Source organism: Hypanus sabinus, chromosome 20 (assembly GCF_030144855.1).
Source record: "Hypanus sabinus isolate sHypSab1 chromosome 20, sHypSab1.hap1, whole genome shotgun sequence".
In the NCBI taxonomy this organism is placed as follows: Eukaryota; Metazoa; Chordata; class Chondrichthyes; order Myliobatiformes; family Dasyatidae; genus Hypanus; species Hypanus sabinus.
The window spans coordinates 70,816,970-70,834,673 of NC_082725.1; the positions used below are offsets into that span (position 1 = coordinate 70,816,970).

At 45.0% G+C, this 17,704-nt stretch overlaps 1 long non-coding RNA gene across 1 annotated transcript; it reads left to right on the forward strand.

Annotated features, from left to right (window-relative positions):
* The first annotated feature begins 239 nt into the window (after positions 1 to 239).
* Positions 240 to 17,378, forward strand: LOC132378708 (uncharacterized). Its single transcript, XR_009507165.1, has 3 exons — positions 240 to 367; positions 16,867 to 16,959; positions 17,253 to 17,378. It is a non-coding gene; the product is annotated as an uncharacterized LOC132378708 (long non-coding RNA).
* The last annotated feature ends 326 nt before the right edge of the window (positions 17,379 to 17,704 follow it).

Consider the following 17,704-nt stretch of genomic DNA (forward strand, 5'->3'; position numbering starts at 1 on the left):
AGTACAAAGCAAGATTCCAGAGTCAGCATCCTGAACTGATGCTCAGAGGAACGATTATTAGAGAAAGTGCCTGTTTTTCCCTTGCATAGAAACAAAGAATATCTCATATTGCCTCATCTCTGACAGATAATCATTCCTTTAGGATGGTACTGGAATGCCAGTCCAGATTAATATCTTCTGACAAAACTTTTGGACGTCAAGGCAATGGTGCATGACACAAATCAACACCAGACACTGATCTTGACTGCAAGAGGAGACACTGTGAGCCCTGGTCTGAAGTGAATTTGAGTCAAGATCAGAGAGACTGCAGCAAGACCGAGATGTTTGGCAAATGTTGTAAATCCAGAGTGACACGCACCAAATGCAGGTCAGACCTCCTCAGTGGAGGGGAATAAACAGTCAACGTTTTGGGCCAAGTCCCTTAATTAAAACTAGAGAGGAAGGCAGAAGAAGAAAGTGCAGAAAGGAAGGAGTACAAGCTGGTAGGTGGTAGCTCAAAGTAGAAGAGGGGGAGTGGGTAGGTAGGGATGAGTGAAAAGCTGGGAGGTGATAAGTGGAAAAGATAAAGGGCTGAAGAAGAAGGAATCTGATAGGAGAGGAGAGTGGACCATGGAGAAGGGGCACCAGAGGGAGGTGATGGGTAGATAAGGAGAAGATAAAGGGTAAGAGGGGAGCCAGAATGGGGATGAGCAAAAGAGAAAAGGGGAGGGGTAGAAATTACATAAGTTAGAGAAATTGATGTTTGCGTCATCAGGTTGAAGGCTACCCAAAGAGAATATGAGGTATTTCTCCTCCAACTTGAGGGGAATCTTCAATTACATCCCAGGTTTGACGACATCAGTCAGTATCAGATTAATTCACAACACAATGGTAATTTCGATGTTTCTGCTGACAATTTCTACATTAGACTCATAGCAGCTTTGCAAAGTAGTTCTAGAAGGGGAATGGCAATCATGCAGCAGGTAATGCTGATACCACACAATGCCAGGGATCTGGGTTTCATCCCGCCCTCTCGGACAGTCTGTCGGGAGTTTTCTTACTTCCTCTGCGGCAGCTCACCCTCCTCCTCCCCATCACAAACGAGTGTGGGTTGGTAAGTTAATTCTCCGTAAATCAGGGATATTGATGAGCAGGTGAGATGGAATAGGTTACAGGGAGATGGGTTTCACATGAGATGTTGAAATCTGGGATGGAATATAAGAGCTGACTAAGACAGCATAAGCCATGTAGTACAATTCCCAACGTATGCCATGTAATGGAATGTCCACTGAATGCCATTTAGTCTACTGCCCAGTGTATGCCATGTAGTGCAATGTAATGTAGTGTAATGCTCATCTTATGCCATGTAGTGTAAAGCCCAGTGTATGCCATGAAATGTAATTCTCAGTTTATGCCATGTAGTGTAATTCTCAGTTTATGCCATGTAGTGTTATGCCCAGTGAATGCCAGGTAATGCAATGCCCAGAGTGTGCCACATAGTGTAATCCCCAGTGTATGCCATGTAATATAATGCTCAGTGTTTGCCATGTAATGTAATGCCCAGGTATTGCCATGTAATGGAATTACCAGTGTATGGCACAAAGTGTAATGCCCTGTGTATGCCATGTAGTGTAATTCCCAGTTTATGCCATGTAGTGTAATCTCCAGTGTGTGTCATGTAATATAGCGCTCAGTGAATGCCATTTAATGTAATCCCCAGTGTATGCCATGTAATATAATGCTCAGTGTATGCCATGTAGTGGAATTCCCAGGGTATGGCATGTAATGTAATGCCCAGCGTATGCCATGTAATACAATGCCCAGTGTATGCCATGTAGTGGAATTCCCAGTGTATGCCATGTAGTGGAATTCCCAGTGTATGCCATGTAATACAATGCCCAGTGTATGCCATGTAGTGGAATTCCCAGTGTATGCCATGTAGTGGAATTCCCAGTGTATGCCATGTAATATAATGCTCAGTGTATGCCATGTAGTGGAATTCCCAGGGTATGACATGTAATGTAATGCCCAGCATATGTCAAGATTCAAAAGACAGCAACATTGTGAAGTCTGTTGTTTCAACCTCAGCATAAAGATCTAGACCGACTCTACAGTGCTGGGGTGAAGGAGGCTTGGCTGGATGAGATGTTTAAAGTGAGATTGTATCCAACTTATTCGGTGAATATACAATGTCCTGAGTACTGTTCTGTGGGACCTTATCTTGTTGCTTTGTGTGCGAGCTTAGCTGCCATTTTCCGTACCTACCAGCAGTGACTACATTTCAGAAGTACATCGTTGGCTGTAACATGTCCTGAATTCTGGGTCTCTCTGAATTTTTTACCACATTATGAGTCACAGGTGAGTAAATGCAATCAATAAATTCTGGAGAAGTTCCACTATGGGAACTTCTTATGCATATTAACTGCAGCCATTCAAAACACTGCTTGACACCAGGCAATACATGTAACATCCTCCCCCCACAGATGAGTTTTTAAATTACACTTAAATGTGGAATAGGTGTTTATTTGTTCTCAGAGCTTTACAGTTGGAAGTAAGCAATGAATATTTGATGGTGTTACAACAGCTTTCTCACAGCTAACAGCCCAGGACCAGCTTCTTCCCTCCGCCATCAGATTTATGAATGGACAAGGACCACCGCCTCACTATTTCTTCCCTCTCTTAGTGCACTACTTGCTGTATTTAATTTATATATTACTGTATTTAATATATACATACACTTACTGAAATTTACAGTTCTTGTTATTATGTATTGCAATGTTCTGCTGCTGCAAAACAACAAGTTTTACAAGATACGTCGATAATATTAAATTTGATTCTGATTCTGATGTAGAAGCGACATATAAAAATGATGGAACAGTAATTAGTTGTAATCAGCTTATAACACATACTTCTTTGAGGAAACAGGATGGTGAATTCTCTATGGTCTAAAGAACAAGCAAGAGCTGACCAGATTAGTCAGATGCTTTTGTCCATAGGACTATATTTTGATCTAATTTGTATAATTAAGATTTTTGAAGCAAGAAATCTTGAAATATTTTATTAATGAAAGCACTGTCTTATATAATCTTGTCATTTGAAATTATTTAAACTGAATTTCAAGCAGTTGCTATTAGATATCATCAGATGAACATAATTTAATTCTGTTTTATTTTTAACTGAACATATTATGTACACTCAGTGGCCACTTGATTAGATGTTTCATGTGTATTTGTGGCCCTCTGCTCCTGTAGCCCATCCACTTCAAGGTGCAAGGGGTTGTGCATTCTGCACACCACCATTGTAACGTGTAGTTATGTGAATTACTGTTACTTTCCTGTTAGGTTGAGCTGGTCTGGCCATCCTGTTAGCAAGGCATTTTTATCCTCAGCACTGCTGCTCACTGTTTCTCACACCATTCTCTGTAAGTTCTAGAGTCTATTGTGTGTGAAAATCCCAGGAGATCTGCATTCTGAAATACTCAAACCACCGTCTGGCACCAACACTTATTCCACGATCCAAGTCACTTAGATCACATGTTTTTTATTTATTCATTTATAGGATGTGGGTGTCACCAGCTAAGCCAGCATTTATTGCCCATCCGCAGTTGCCCTGGAGAAGGTGGTGATGAGCTGTCCCTGAGGGGTAGGTGCACCCACAGTGCTGTTAGGGAGGGGATTCCATGATTTTGACCCAGCGACAGTGAAGGAACGGTGATATGTTTCCAAGTCAGGATGGTGAGGGACTTGGAGGGGGATTTCCAAGTGGTGGGGTTCCCAGGTATCTGCTGTTCTCGTGGTGGTTGTGGGTCTGGAAGGTGCTGTTTTGGTGTGTTGTTGCAGTGCATCTTGTGGATAGTACACACTGCTGCAACTGTCCGTCGACGGTGGAGGGATTGGATGCTTGTGGAAGGGGTACCAATCAAGTGGGCTGCCTTGGACTGGATGGTGTCGAGCTTCTAGAGTGTTGATGGAGCTGCACTCATCCAGGCGAGTGGCGAGTATTCCATTACACTCCTGACCTGAGCCTTGCAGATGGTGGATGGGCTTTGGGGAGTCAGGACGTGAGTTACACACCGCAGGATTCCTGGCCTTTGACCTGCTCTGGTAGCCACAGTGTTTATGTGGCTAGACCAGCTCAGCTTTCTGTCAATGGTAACCCCCAGGATGTTGATAGTAGGGGATTCAGTGATGGTGATGCCACTGAATGTCAGGGGACAATGGTTAGAGCCTCTCTTGTTGGAGATGGTCATTGCCTGGCACTTGTGTGGCTCGAATATTACTTGCCACTTGTCAGGCCAAGTCTGGATATTGTCCAGGTCCTGCTGCATTTGGGTCTGAGCTGCCTCACTATCTGAGGAGTCACAAATGGTGCAGAACATCGTGCAGTCATCTGCGAACATCCCCACTTCTGACCTCATGATGGAAGGAAGGTCATTGATGAAACAGCTGAAGATGGTTGGTCCTAGGACACTTCCCTGAGGAACTCCTGCAGTGACGTCCTGAAGATGAGATGATTGACCTCCAACCACCACAATCATCTTCTTTTGTGTCAGGTGTGATTCCAACCAGTGGAGGGTTTCCCCCCCAATTCCCACTGACTCCATTTTATCTAGGTCACCTTGATGCCAAACTCGGTCAAGTGATGCCTCGATGTCGAGGGCTATCACTCTCACCTCACCTCTGGTATTTAGCTCTTTGGACCATGTTTGGACTGAGGAGGTGATAAGGCCAGGAGCAGAGTGGCCTTGACGGAACCCAAATGGAGCCTCCGTAAGCAGGTTATTGCTGAGTTGGTGCTGCATGATAGCTCTGTTGATGATCCCTTCCATTACTTTGCTGATGATTGAGGATAGGCTGATAGGTGGTAATGGGCTGGGTGGGACATTACTGGGCAATTTTCCACGTTTCTGGGTAGATGCCGGTGTTGTAGCTGTGCTGGAACAGCTTGGCTAGTGGCACGTCAAGTTCCAGAGCACAGGTATTCAGGACTATTGACAGGATTTTGTCTGGGCCCATAGCCTTCCCAGTATCCAGAGCTTTCAGTCGCTTCTTGATATCACGTGGAGAGAATCGGATTGGCTGCATACTGACATCTGGGATGCTGGGGACTTCCGGAGGAGGCCGAGCTGGATCATCTACTCGGCTCCTCTGACTGAAGCTTTTTGCAAATTCCTCAGCCTTGTCTTTTGTGCAGGTGTGCTGGCCTCCTCTATCATTGAGGATGGGGTATTTGTGGAGCCTCCTCCTCCAATGAGTTATTTGATTGTCCACCACCATTCACGGCTGGATGCGGCAGGACTACTGAGCTTGGATCTGATCCGTGGGTTGTGGGACCACTCAGCTCTGTCTGTTTCTTGCTGCTTATGGTGCATGGCATGCGAGTAGTCCTGTATTGTGGCCTCACCAGGGAGACACTGCAACACCAGGCATACCGCAATATGCCCTCCTGCACTCTTCATTGATCCCCTGGCCTGCTGGTGATGTTGAGTGGGGGATATGCTGGGCCATGGGGTTACAGATTGTAGTTGAGTACAATTCTGCTGCCTCTGATGACCCACAGCACCTCATAGATGCCCAGACTTGGGCTGCTGGATCTGGTCGAAGTCGATCCCATTTAGCACGGTGGTAGTGCCACACAGTGCAGTGGAGGGTTTCTTCAATGTGGAGATGGGATTTAGTCTCCACAAATACTGTTCAGTGGTCACTTCTACCAATGCTGTCATGGACAGATGCTTCTGCGGCCGGCAGGTTGGTGAGAAGGAGGTCAAGTGTGTTTTTCCCTCTTGTTGGTTCCCTGACCGCCTGCTGTAGTCCCAGTCTAGTAGCTCTGTCCAGTAGGACCTGACCAGCTCGGTCTGTGGTGGTACTACAGAGCCACTCACATTGAAATCCCCACCCAGAGTACATTCTGTGCCCTTGCCACCCTCAATGCCTCCTCCAAGTGCTGCTCAATGTGGGGAAGTACTGATTCATCAGCTGAGAGAGGACGGGCCGTGGTAATCAGCAGGAGGTTTCCTTGCCCATGTTTAACCTGGTGCCATGAGACTTCATGGGTCCAGAGTCGATGTTGAGGGTTGCCAGGGCATCTCCCTCTCTACTGTAAACCTCTGCTAGGTCTACCCTGCCGGTGAGACAGTACGTACCCAGGAATAGTGATGGCGGAGTCTGGAATGATAACTGTAAGGTCTGATTCTGTCAGTACAACTCTGTCAGGCTGTTGTTTGACTAGTCTGTGAGACAGCTCTCCCAACTTTGGATCAAGTCCCCAGATGTTAGTCAGGAGGACTTTGCAGGATCAACAGGGCTGGTTTTGCCTTTGTTGTTTCCACTGCCTGGGTCAATGCTGGGTTGTCCGTTCAGCTTCATTCCTTATTATTTCCTTTTTAGCGGGTGGATACAACTGAATGGCTTGCTCGGCCATTTCAGAGGGCATTTAAGAGTCAACCACATTGCTGTGGGTCTGGAGTCACGTGTAGGCCAGACAGCAGCACTCCTCCCCTGAAGGACAAAGACCCAAATGGGTTTTTACCACTGTTAACATGGTTTCATGCTCATCAGATATCTTTATTGAATTCAAAGTCTCCATCTGCCATGGTGGGATTCAAACTCACGTACCCAGCGAATGACTGGGTCTCTCGATTACTGATCCAGCGGTAGTTACTACTACTCCAAATCTCCTCTTGAATCTCGTCCCCATTCTGATGTTTTGGTCTCAACAACAACTGAACCTCTTGACTACATCTGCATGTTTTTCTGTATTGAGTTGCTGATTAGATAGTTCATTGCTGCTGCTGAGGCCTCCCTCGTTCAGATAGATATTGTGGCCTAGCCTGGACAGCACGAAATGGAGAGCAAGCTCCCCCTCCCCATGCATCTGGTAAATCCAAAGAAACAGCAGAGACTGATCCAATTTGGTATCAGCAGAGTTGCCAGGCAACATTGAACTCAAAGTGGGACTGCCTTCGGGACTCCAACTCCAGATTTTTCCCTTGGGATGTGCTTCCAAAGCCTTCCCCATGTGTGAGTACAGTCACAAGGCTGAGGAAGCTTGAGGTCAGACTTTTCCTTTTCCTAGGTGAGCTGCCGACCACATCTGACTAGCCTCAGCTGCTCAAAGCAACTGGTTTTAAGGCGCCAGTAACCCGCCTTTGCCTCTTCTCCTGTCAGTCAAAACGGTTCCGCTGGGCTCAGTAGCTAAGCCACACTTGAAGGCCAAGAGCTGGGCTTGGTTGTCAGAGGCTTTTTGCATTATTTAGTTACATTATGAGCAGGTGTACCTAATAAAGTGGCCATCATTATTGGTTTCTTTGTTAACAAGATTGGCTAATGCTTCAGGATAACGAATGTTCTCATATACTGCTGAATCTTGCCGTATTGATTGAGTTGGGAATTTTCCAATACCTGCTGTACATGCGGAAGCTACACTTGCACTGTTAAACTAGATCTATTAATGAAGCAATCAGCCTGTTCCTTGATTAGATTGCAGAGTTATAAATAATTAATTTAACCATTTTAAGATTAACTATTGGGATCTGTGAGCATCTTCAAGCATATGACATGAACATCTGCTATTACACAAAGATCTCATGAGAAACAATAGCAGCAAACACAAGTCAAGCAAGCAAACAGGAGCAAGAGCAACAAACAATCTGACAGGAGGAACAGAGGGACTCCACTGTCAGTCCTGATATAGAGTTGCAAGCTGAAACACTGACAATTCCCTTCCTCCTACACAACCCCCTGAGTTCTTGCAGCTTGTTTGTCGCTGCCAATTCCAGTGTCACAACCATGGACTCGGCAGATTCGGCAATTGCACTCGTCAGCTAATTATTTCATTATGGTGGTATTTAACTCCCTTCTTTTCATTGTCATGCTCGTCGAGACGAGCAGATCACTACAATGTTATGCTGCCTGCTTGCATTCACACTTGACTGAGAAACTGGTGATGCAGACTAGCAGTTTTCATTTTGTATTTACATACTCCTTTCAGCCACAGTGTTGGCTTCTAGTTTTCCATTTTGAGAGTTTTAGTTAATGGTCCTGTTTGACCTAGGGTTTATTTTTTTTCATTTCCTTTAAAACACTATTTGAATTAAAGTCTATGAACTACTGACCCACTTCAGAATCTCTCTCCCTCCGCACTTGGGCCATATCTGAACGTAGTGACGTCTGTGTCTCCAAACAGGAACAAGAGTCGGCCACTCCGATCCTTCTCTCCTGATCTATGCAATCAATACTGATCTACTCCAGGCCTCATATCCCTTCTGTGGCAGTCCAAGTGCCTCTCAATTCCCCAATCTTTGAAAACTTGGCATACCTCCTCTGGACTACCAGCATTTCTCGGTGATATGTGGTTTACTTTGGCACTATCAACATAGGGAAGATTAGGAAGCAGGTTCTTTTGAGAGATAATGTTGAACCTGAAGCAAAATTGAAAAGCAAAGATTAATTCTCAAAATGGTCACTACAATGTCAAATTATTTATTTATTTATAATCTAATCATAGTTGCACCAACATATCTGATTTTACTGTGTAGCCAAAGCCTACATATTTATGCCAGGTATTGGAACATTCCCAACTCAGATGATCTCTGGACAGTAATGTGAGCTACTTGCAAATTACGAAGAGTTAAAAGGGTTGTAGAAGTAAGTGTGTGACTCAGAGCTTGTTGTGCAATAAGTGTGTTCTGACCTATTAGACACTCACCAGTACAAAGAAGGAGAGATGTTCCATTGGGATGGGTGTCACATGCTTCATGCTGGGGCCAGTGTCCTGGAAAATCACAGATAAGTATCAGAAACCAGAAAAAATCTACAGATGCTGGAAATCCAAGCAATGCACACAAAATGCTGGAGGGATACAGCAGGTCGAGCAGCATCTGTGGAGAAGAGTACAGTCCTGCCAAAGGGTCTTGACCCAAAATGTCAACTGTACTTTCTTCCGTAGATGCTGCCTGGCCTGCTGTGTGTGTGTGCTGCACATAAATAACGTTGTGGAAGAGGAGGAAGTGTGCTGCAAGAACAGGATGTTTAACAGATCAGGGAGAGCAGTGACATTGGGAGGAAGTTACAAGGCATGATAAGGGACAGGAAATACAAAGTAAAAACAACTGAAAAAAGTCAAAACTTAATAGCCTTTTTTAACAGCATGTGATGAACAGCAAATCATGTTACTGCAATGTGGGGGAATCAACTTGGAAACTATTGTAGGATTAGTGTAAAGAGGTGGTTGATGGTAGGTGTGGACGCGATGGGTTGATGGGCCTATTTATGTTCCATATCTCTCTCTGTAAATAAATGTTGCTGAAGATACCAGGGAGAACTTCTTTGTTTTTCCAGAAAATAGTGTCACACAACCCTTTTTTCAAGAAGAGAGCAGACATGAACTTGCTTCAAGCAGTTAGTGGCTAAAATGTCAGACTGTGCTTCAGTGAGGCAAAGACATTCTGCTCTACCACAACAGTATGATGCTCCCACTGAGTCACAGCTGATGGTTAAATCCTTTGCAAGGCATGCTGGTCTTCATCCCATCCTCCCACTACCCTTTACAATTGACCTTCCCTGGTAGGGCAAGTGCTTCCCCAATGCAGAAGGCCTGAGGATGCACAGCATCCTAATCTGACACTGAACCACCTCAAGAGCTGTTTAGGCAGATGATCAAAAACAGAGTCAGAGAGACAGCTCTTATGGAGTGCTTTAGAATGGGAAGAAGCTAAGAGGGAGGAAAGTTCTGGGAGAGAATTCCAGAGCTTTGGGATCTTGGCAACTGAAGACACAGCTGCCAATGTGCAGAAATTAAATTCAGATATGTGTCTGAGGGCAGACTCGCAGGACTGGTACTACCTCAGAGGCTTGTGTGGCCGGAACAGATGGCAGAGACAGAGAAGGGTGAAACAGCAAATCTTCAGATCACTTGGAGTTTACTAAGGTTTCTGAGAGATGCTGGTCAGGAACCACCAAAACTGAAGAAAATGTATGCAATTGCTGAAGTTTTTTGAAGCAAATGAGATGGGCATGTATACACACATATAAGTTTATATATTCTCTGTAAAACAAGTTCATCCTTGCAGACAATTCAGCAGAACAGAACAGTTCACTGAGCATAGTTGATGGATGATTATCTTGAGGACACAAAGAGAGCATGGGAAGATGAAATATACCGGGTAGTAACTATTCGTGAGTTTCCATTTTGATCATAAGTAGAAAAATTACCAGAAGGGTTATAACATTAACAAAGTAAGTGATGGTTTTATAACTGAAAAACATTCAATTCTGTCACTCCATGAAAATGTACTGATGTGAAAGGCTATTTAATTCCATGCACCTAAATCTGTAGCAGAATTCCAATTATTTCTATTGTTGCTTTTGCAATTTAGCTGTATGTTTTTTCCTACCAGATTCTGAGCGTAATGCTCTCTCAGCATGGAGTCTTATAAAATAAAATATGCTTGGACTGTTCTTTTCAAAGATCATCTTTTCTGACAAATTCTAGCACAGAACTGATGAACAAGGTGAACGATAGAATTGAAATATTGGATTTCTGCATGATAATTTGTTATTTATGATTAAAGCAATATCTTATTATAATATGACAATAAGGCAGTAACAGCAGAAAGAGGTAATTGATATTCATGGATATAGCTTAGGGTCCATAAGTACAGAAAGTAATCAATGGATGATATCCAGGGTCATGGAGTCCAATGGTAACTGATGTCAAGTTCCAGAGATACATAACACTGGAATGCCCACTGGGTCAGGTTAATCTCTGGATCCCACCCCTGGAACACTGGGAGCAGCTCTGGATCCCACCCCTGGAACACTGGGAGCAGCTCTGGATCCCACCCCTGGAACACTGGGAGCAGCTGTGGATCCCACCCCTGGAACACTGGGAGCAGCTCTGGATCCCACCCCTGGAACACTGGGAGCAGCTCTGGATCCCACCCCTGCAACACTGGGAGCAGCTCTGGATCCCACCCCTGGAACACTGGGAGCAGCTCTGGATCCCACCCCTGGAACACTGGGAGCAGCTCCGGATCCCACCCCTGGAACACTGGAAGCAGCTCTGGATCCCACCCCTGCAACACTGGGAGCTGCTGTGGATCCCACCCCTGGAACACTGGGAGCTGCTCTGGATCCCACCCCTGGAACACTGGGAGCAGCTCTGGGACCCACCCCTGGAACACTGGGAGCAGCTCTGGGACCCTCCCCCAGAACACTGGAAGCAACTCTGGGGCCCTCCTCTGGAACACTGGAAGCAGCTCTGGATCCCACCCCTGGAACACTGGAAGCAGCTCTGGATCTCACCCCTGGAACACTGGGAGCAGCTCCGGATCCCACCCCTGCAACACTGGCAGCAGCTCTGGATCTCACCCCTGGAACACTGGGAGCAGCTCCGGATCCCACCCCTGGAACACTGGGAGCAGCTCCGGATCCCACCCCTGGAACACTGGAAGCAGCTCTGGATCCCACCCCTGCAACACTGGGAGCTGCTGTGGATCCCACCCCTGGAACACTGGGAGCTGCTCTGGATACCACCCCTGGAACACTGGGAGCAGCTCTGGGACCCACCCCTGGAACACTGGGAGCAGCTCTGGGACCCTCCCTCAGAACACTGGAAGCAGCTCTGGGGCCCTCCTCTGGAACACTGGAATCAGCTCTGGATCGCACCCCTGGAACACCTTGGGCAGCTCTGGGACCCACCCCTGGAACACTGGGAGCAGTTCTGGGGCCCTCCCCTGGAACATTGGAAGCAGCTCCGGATCCCACCCCTGGAACACTGGGAGCAGCTCTGGGACCCACCCCTGGAACACTGGGAGCAGTTCTGGGGCCCTCCCCTGGAACACTGGGAGCAGCTCTGGGACCCACCCCTGGAACACTGGGAGCAGTTCTGGGGCCCTCATCTTGGGAAAGATACACAGGCCTTGGGTGTATTAGTGTAGAATTAAAGGGTGATTCCAGTTTCTTTTAAATATTAAATTTCAGAAAGACTGTAACTCCTAGGGAAGTTATGGAAAAATGCTGAGGTGCAGGACAATCAACACTTGGTCAAGGATAGTTTGGGTAAGCGGCAGAGGCTAGAGATCCAGTCTGATCAATCTGGCTGAATTTTCCAAAGAGACGGCCAAGTACAGAGGAAAGTTATGCAGTTAATGTGGTCTATCTGGACTTCAGTAAGGCCTTTGACAAGTGTCAAATGGGTGACTGATCCAAAAGGTTACCACCCATGAAATCCAGGGCAAATTTGTCAATTGGGTTCAAAATGTTATTTGTGATGGGAAACAAAAGGCGATGGAGGAAGGTTCTTTGTCTGATTGGGAGCCTGTAACATATAGTAATCCACAGGACTGGTGCTGGGATCATCACTATTTGTTAAAGGTTTGAATAAGAATACAGGTGGTTTGATTGGTTAACTTACCAGTGAAGGTGTTGGCAGTGAGGAGGATAGTCACAGAATGATGCTGATCGGTAAAATCAACCAGCAATGGCATATGGAATATAAACCTGATAAAAATGAGGAGAAGTAATGAGGTGAGAGGTGAAAGATTTAAGAGGGACCTGAGGTGCAACATCTTCACAAGTGACCTGCCAGGGAGGACTGTAAGCATGCTTAAAAATATGTTTGCTCCAGTCCATGGATGGGAAAGGCTTAAAGAAATATGGACCAGGTACAAGCAAGTGGGATGAACTCAGTGGACACCAAAGTGGATGTGGATGATTTGGGCCAGAAGCCTGTTTCGTGCTGTGAGACTCTAAGGCTCTCTCAGGGTCGGACATTAGGAAGTATTCAGGGACAGCGGGAGCTTGGAGTACAAGTACAATGATCCTTCAAGGTGGCAAAACGAGTAGGTAAGGTGATAAAGAAATGACTCAGGACACTGGCCTTCATTAGCTGGGGCAAGTCATATGAGTGCAGGGAGGTTATGGTGCAACTTTGGTTTAGACATAGCTGGAGTATTTTGTGTGGCTCTATACTATACAATAACACTATAACAAGGACGTGATTGCACTGGAGAAAACATAAGATATTGGAGCATAATTAGGCCATTCAACACATCAAATCTGCTCTGCTATTCAATCATGGCTAATATTTTTTGAACCCATTCTTCTTCTTCCTTCCCATAACCCTTAAATCCCTTATCAAACAAGAACCTTTCAATTTCTACTTTAATTGTACCCATTGTCTTGGGCTCCACAGCCATCTGTGGAAATGTCACCATCTGGCTGAAGAAATTCCTCCTCATCTCAGTTCAAAAGGGACGTCCCTTTATTCTGAATCTATTGTCTGTCTTGGATCCAAGACTCTCTTACTAACAGAAACATCCTCTCCATGTCTCCAGGCTCTTCAGTACGTTTCAATGTGAAACTCTTCATCCTTCCAGAACCCATCAAGTATGGGCCCAGAACTATCAAACATTCCTTAGTTCTGGAATTATTCTTTGAATTTCCTCCAAGAACAGCACACTTTGTTAGGCACAGAGCTCAAAATTGCTCACGGTCTTCCAAATGTGGTCTCTCCGCTGCCTTATCAAGGCTCAGCAGTACACCCTTGTCTTCATATCCCAGTCCTCTCATAAAGGATACAGAGAGAACGCAGGAGAATGGGTTGGGAGTGATAATAAATAAGCCATGATGAATGACAGAGCAGACCTGATCGACGGAATGCTTGATCTAATCCTGCTCCTATGTCTTATGGTTTAATATTGCATTTGTCTTCATTACTACTAACTCAGTCTCCCTTTAATCTGGAAGGACTCCAGATCTAGGCTTCCTAAATCCCTTTGCATCTTCAATTCAATTGACTTTTAGAAAATAATCTACAACTTTATTCTTTCTACCAAATTTCATAACCCCACACTTTCCTATATTGTATTCCATCTGCCACTTCACTGGCTACTCTCTCAACTGGTCCAAGTCCTTCTGCAGACTTCCTGACTCTGCAACATTACCTCTTCCTCCCTCTGTAAACTTGGCCATCAGTCCCTTCTTCTGGATCATTAATGTATAAAGTGAAAATTGTCATCCAAACCTGCCCTCTGCAGCCCCTGGCTGCCATGATACCATTTCAATTATCAGGACGATATTACAGCTCGGGGCGTTCCAGCATTCCAAGTTGAATTCCGGCTCTGTTCTGTAAGGAGTCTCAGTAGGTCTTCCCCATGGAATGTGTGGCTTTCCCAGCTACTCCAGTCTCCTGCCACAGTTCAAGGAAATACCAGGGTAATTATCCTGTGATTAGGTTAGGGTTAATAGGAGTTGCTGGCTCGAGGGACCTGAAGCTCTACTCTGTGCCATGTCACTAAGATGAATAAAATAAAGTGCACTAGTCACCAGCAGCCGCCCTGAAAAGGACCCCTTTATCGCCGTTCTCTGACGTCTGCCAGTCAGTCAATCTACTGTCTGTGCTGGTACTACTCCCATGGCGAGGGTGCAGAGCAGGCTGACCAGGGTGTTGCCTGGCATGGAACATGTCAGTGACAGAGAGAGATTATAGAGGCTGGATTTGTTTTCCTTGGAGTCAAGGAGGGAGAGTGAGCACTTAATTGAGCTGTAGAAGTATGAAGGACATAGAAAGCAGAGTTGTCAATAAACTCTTCCCTTTAGCAGTGGTTTATAAAACCAGAGTTCAAAAGATGGATCCAGAGAAGAACTTTCTCACTTGGGTGTTAGTTGTAATCTAAAATGCTCTGCTAGTGGTGGAGACAGAGACTTTGACAACTGCTAAGAATAAGTATAGTTGGGTACTTAATAATGGGCATGGCCAAAGCAGGTCAGAAGACCCATTTGTGTGTGAATGTGATTTTATGAAAATAATTGAGAAGATTAATTTGACTAATGTTGTGAGATATTAAGGGATGTTGTTAGTGTGAATGGTTTGAGGTGGCGCTGTTGGAACAGTACATTACAGCAATAGGTCCTTCAACCCATCACGTCTGTACTGACCATGATGCAACTTAAACTAATGCCACCTGACTGCACATGGTCTGTATCCCTTCATTCCTTGCTTGTTCATGTGTCTGTCTAACTACCTCTTATAAAAGTTGCTGTTTTATCTACTTCCACCACCTCCCCAACAGCGTGTCCCTAGGCAACCACCAATTTCTGTAATCCCCTTTAAGTTTTCCACCTTCGCGGGACAGGATCAGAACAATGAAGCCAAGCTTTTCAGAAGTGAAATTACAAGAAAATTCCACACAAAGAGAAGTGATGGTTTGGAAATATTCTCCACAGTAGCAAATGATTATTTTAATTTTTAATTTAATTTTAGACCTGACTTTTGTCACTTGTTACTTGACTAATCTGTTGGAGTTTTTTGAGGGTGTAACAAGGATGTTAGACGAGGGTAAGCCAGTAGATGTTGTGTACCTAGATTTTCAGAAGGCATTCGATAAGGTGCCACATAGGAGATTGGTGAGTACAATCAGAGCTCATGGCATTGGGGGCAGGGTTTCATAATGGATAGAAAACTGGTTGGCAGATAGAAAGCAAAGGGTAGCAGTGAATGGGTGTTTCTCAGACTGGCTGGAGGTGACTAGTGGGGCACCACAGGGCTCTGTATTGGGACCACAGCTCTTTACGATTTATGTCAATGATTTAGATGAGGGCATTGAAAACTATATCAGCAAGTTTGCTGACGATACTAAACTGGGTGGCAGTGTGACATGCGAAGGGGACGTTAGGAGAATACAGGGAGACTTGGATAGGCTGAGTGAGTGGGCAGATACTTGGCAGATGTCATTCAATGTGAATAAATGTGAAGTTATCCACTTTGGAAGCTGGAACAAGAGGGCAGAGTATTGTCTGAACGGTGTCGAGTTAGGTAAGGGAGAAATGCAAAGAGACCTAGGAGTCCTAGTTCACCAGTCAATGAAGGTGAATGAGCAAGTGCAACAGGCAGTGAAGAGGGCAAATGGAATGTTGGCCTTTGTTACAAGGGGAATTGAATACAAGAGCAAAGATGTTCTTTTGCTTTTGTACAGGGCACTGGTGAGACCACACCTGGAATATTGTGTACAGTTTTGGTCTCCAGGTTTAAGGAAGGACATTCTGGCAATTGAGGAAGTGCAGCGTAGATTCACTAGGTTGATTCCTGGGATGGCAGGGCTGTCTTACGCAGAGAGATTGGAGAGATTGGGCTTGTACTCGCTGGAATTGAGGAGATTGAGAGGGGATCTGATTGAAACGTTTAAGATAATTAAAGGATTTGATAGGATTGAGGCAGGAAATATGTTCCAGATGTTGGGAGAGTCCAGTACCAGAGGGCATGGATTGAGAATAAGAGGTCAGTTATTTAAAACAGAGTTGAGGAAGAGCTTCTTCTCCCAGAGAGTTGTGGAGGTGTCGAATGCACTGCCTCGGAAGACGGTGGATGCCAATTCTCTAGATGCTTTCAAGAAGGAGCTGGATAGATATCTGATGGATAGGGGAATCAAGGGATATGGGGACAAGGCAGGGACTGGGTATTGATAGTGAATGATCAGCCATGATCTCAGAATGGCGGTGCAGACTCGAGGGGCCGAATGGTCTACTTCTGCACCTATTGTCTATTGTCTATTGTCTATTGTTATTAACAGATATGTCATAAGATAAGCAGATTTTTCTCAGTCAGCTAGGAATTGATTAAATCGTAGAATAGGCTTGATGGGATGAATGGTCTTATGATTTTATTTTGTCATTACCCTCAGATCATGGTAGCTAGGTTTTGTCTTCATAGATTGTTCAGAGTATGTTTCAATTACTGATCACAGAGGCTCCATCTGATCTAGATAGAGTGAAAATCTTTTACTTGCATCCATCCATAAAGATGATTTCATTACAAAGTTCAAAGTAAATCCCTCATCTAAGTACATATATGTCACCATATACCACCCTGAATTTCATTTCCCTGCAGGCAATCACAGTGAAATCTATGAAAAACTATGCACAGGAAAGATGGACCAACAACCAAGGTGGAAAAGACAACAAATTGTGCAAAATATATATTGTAAGTATGAACTGTAGAGTCCATAGGTTGTGGAATCAGTTCAGTGCTGAATTTATCTGCTCTGATGGGTGAGGGGTAATAACTGTTCCTCTACCTGATGGTGTGGGACTAAAGGCTCCTGTGATGGCAGTAATGAGAAGAGAGGGTGGCTTGGGTTGTGAGGGTCTTCGATGATGGTTGCTGCTTTCCTGCGACAATGCTTCTTGTAGATTTCAGGAAGGCTTCAGGACTGGGCCATATTCACTATATTATGTAGGCTTTTTCATTCAAAGGCATTGCTGTTTTCATTCCAGGCTATGGTGCAACCAGACATGCCAAATCTTCACAAACTTCTAAGAAAGGAGAGGCTCTGCCATGCCTTTCTCTGTAATGGCACCCAGGACAGATCCTCTGAAATGATAATGCCAAGGAAGTTAAATTACTTACCCTCTGCACCTCTGATCCACTAATGAGGACTCTGGTTTCCTCCTCCTGTACTCAATAAACAGCTCTCTGGTTTTGCTGATGTTGTTGTGGCAGCAATCAATCAGATTTTCAATCTCTGTCTTATATGTGGATTCGTCTCCACCTTTGAATCAGCCAACAAAAGTTGTGTCATCAGCAAACTTAAATAAAGCATTGGAGCTGTACTTAGCCTCACAGTCAGAAGTGTAAAGTGAGTAGAGCAGGGGCTAAGCACACAGCGTTGTGGTGCACCTGTGCTGATGGAGATTGTGGAGGAGATGTTGTTGGCACTCCAAGCCAA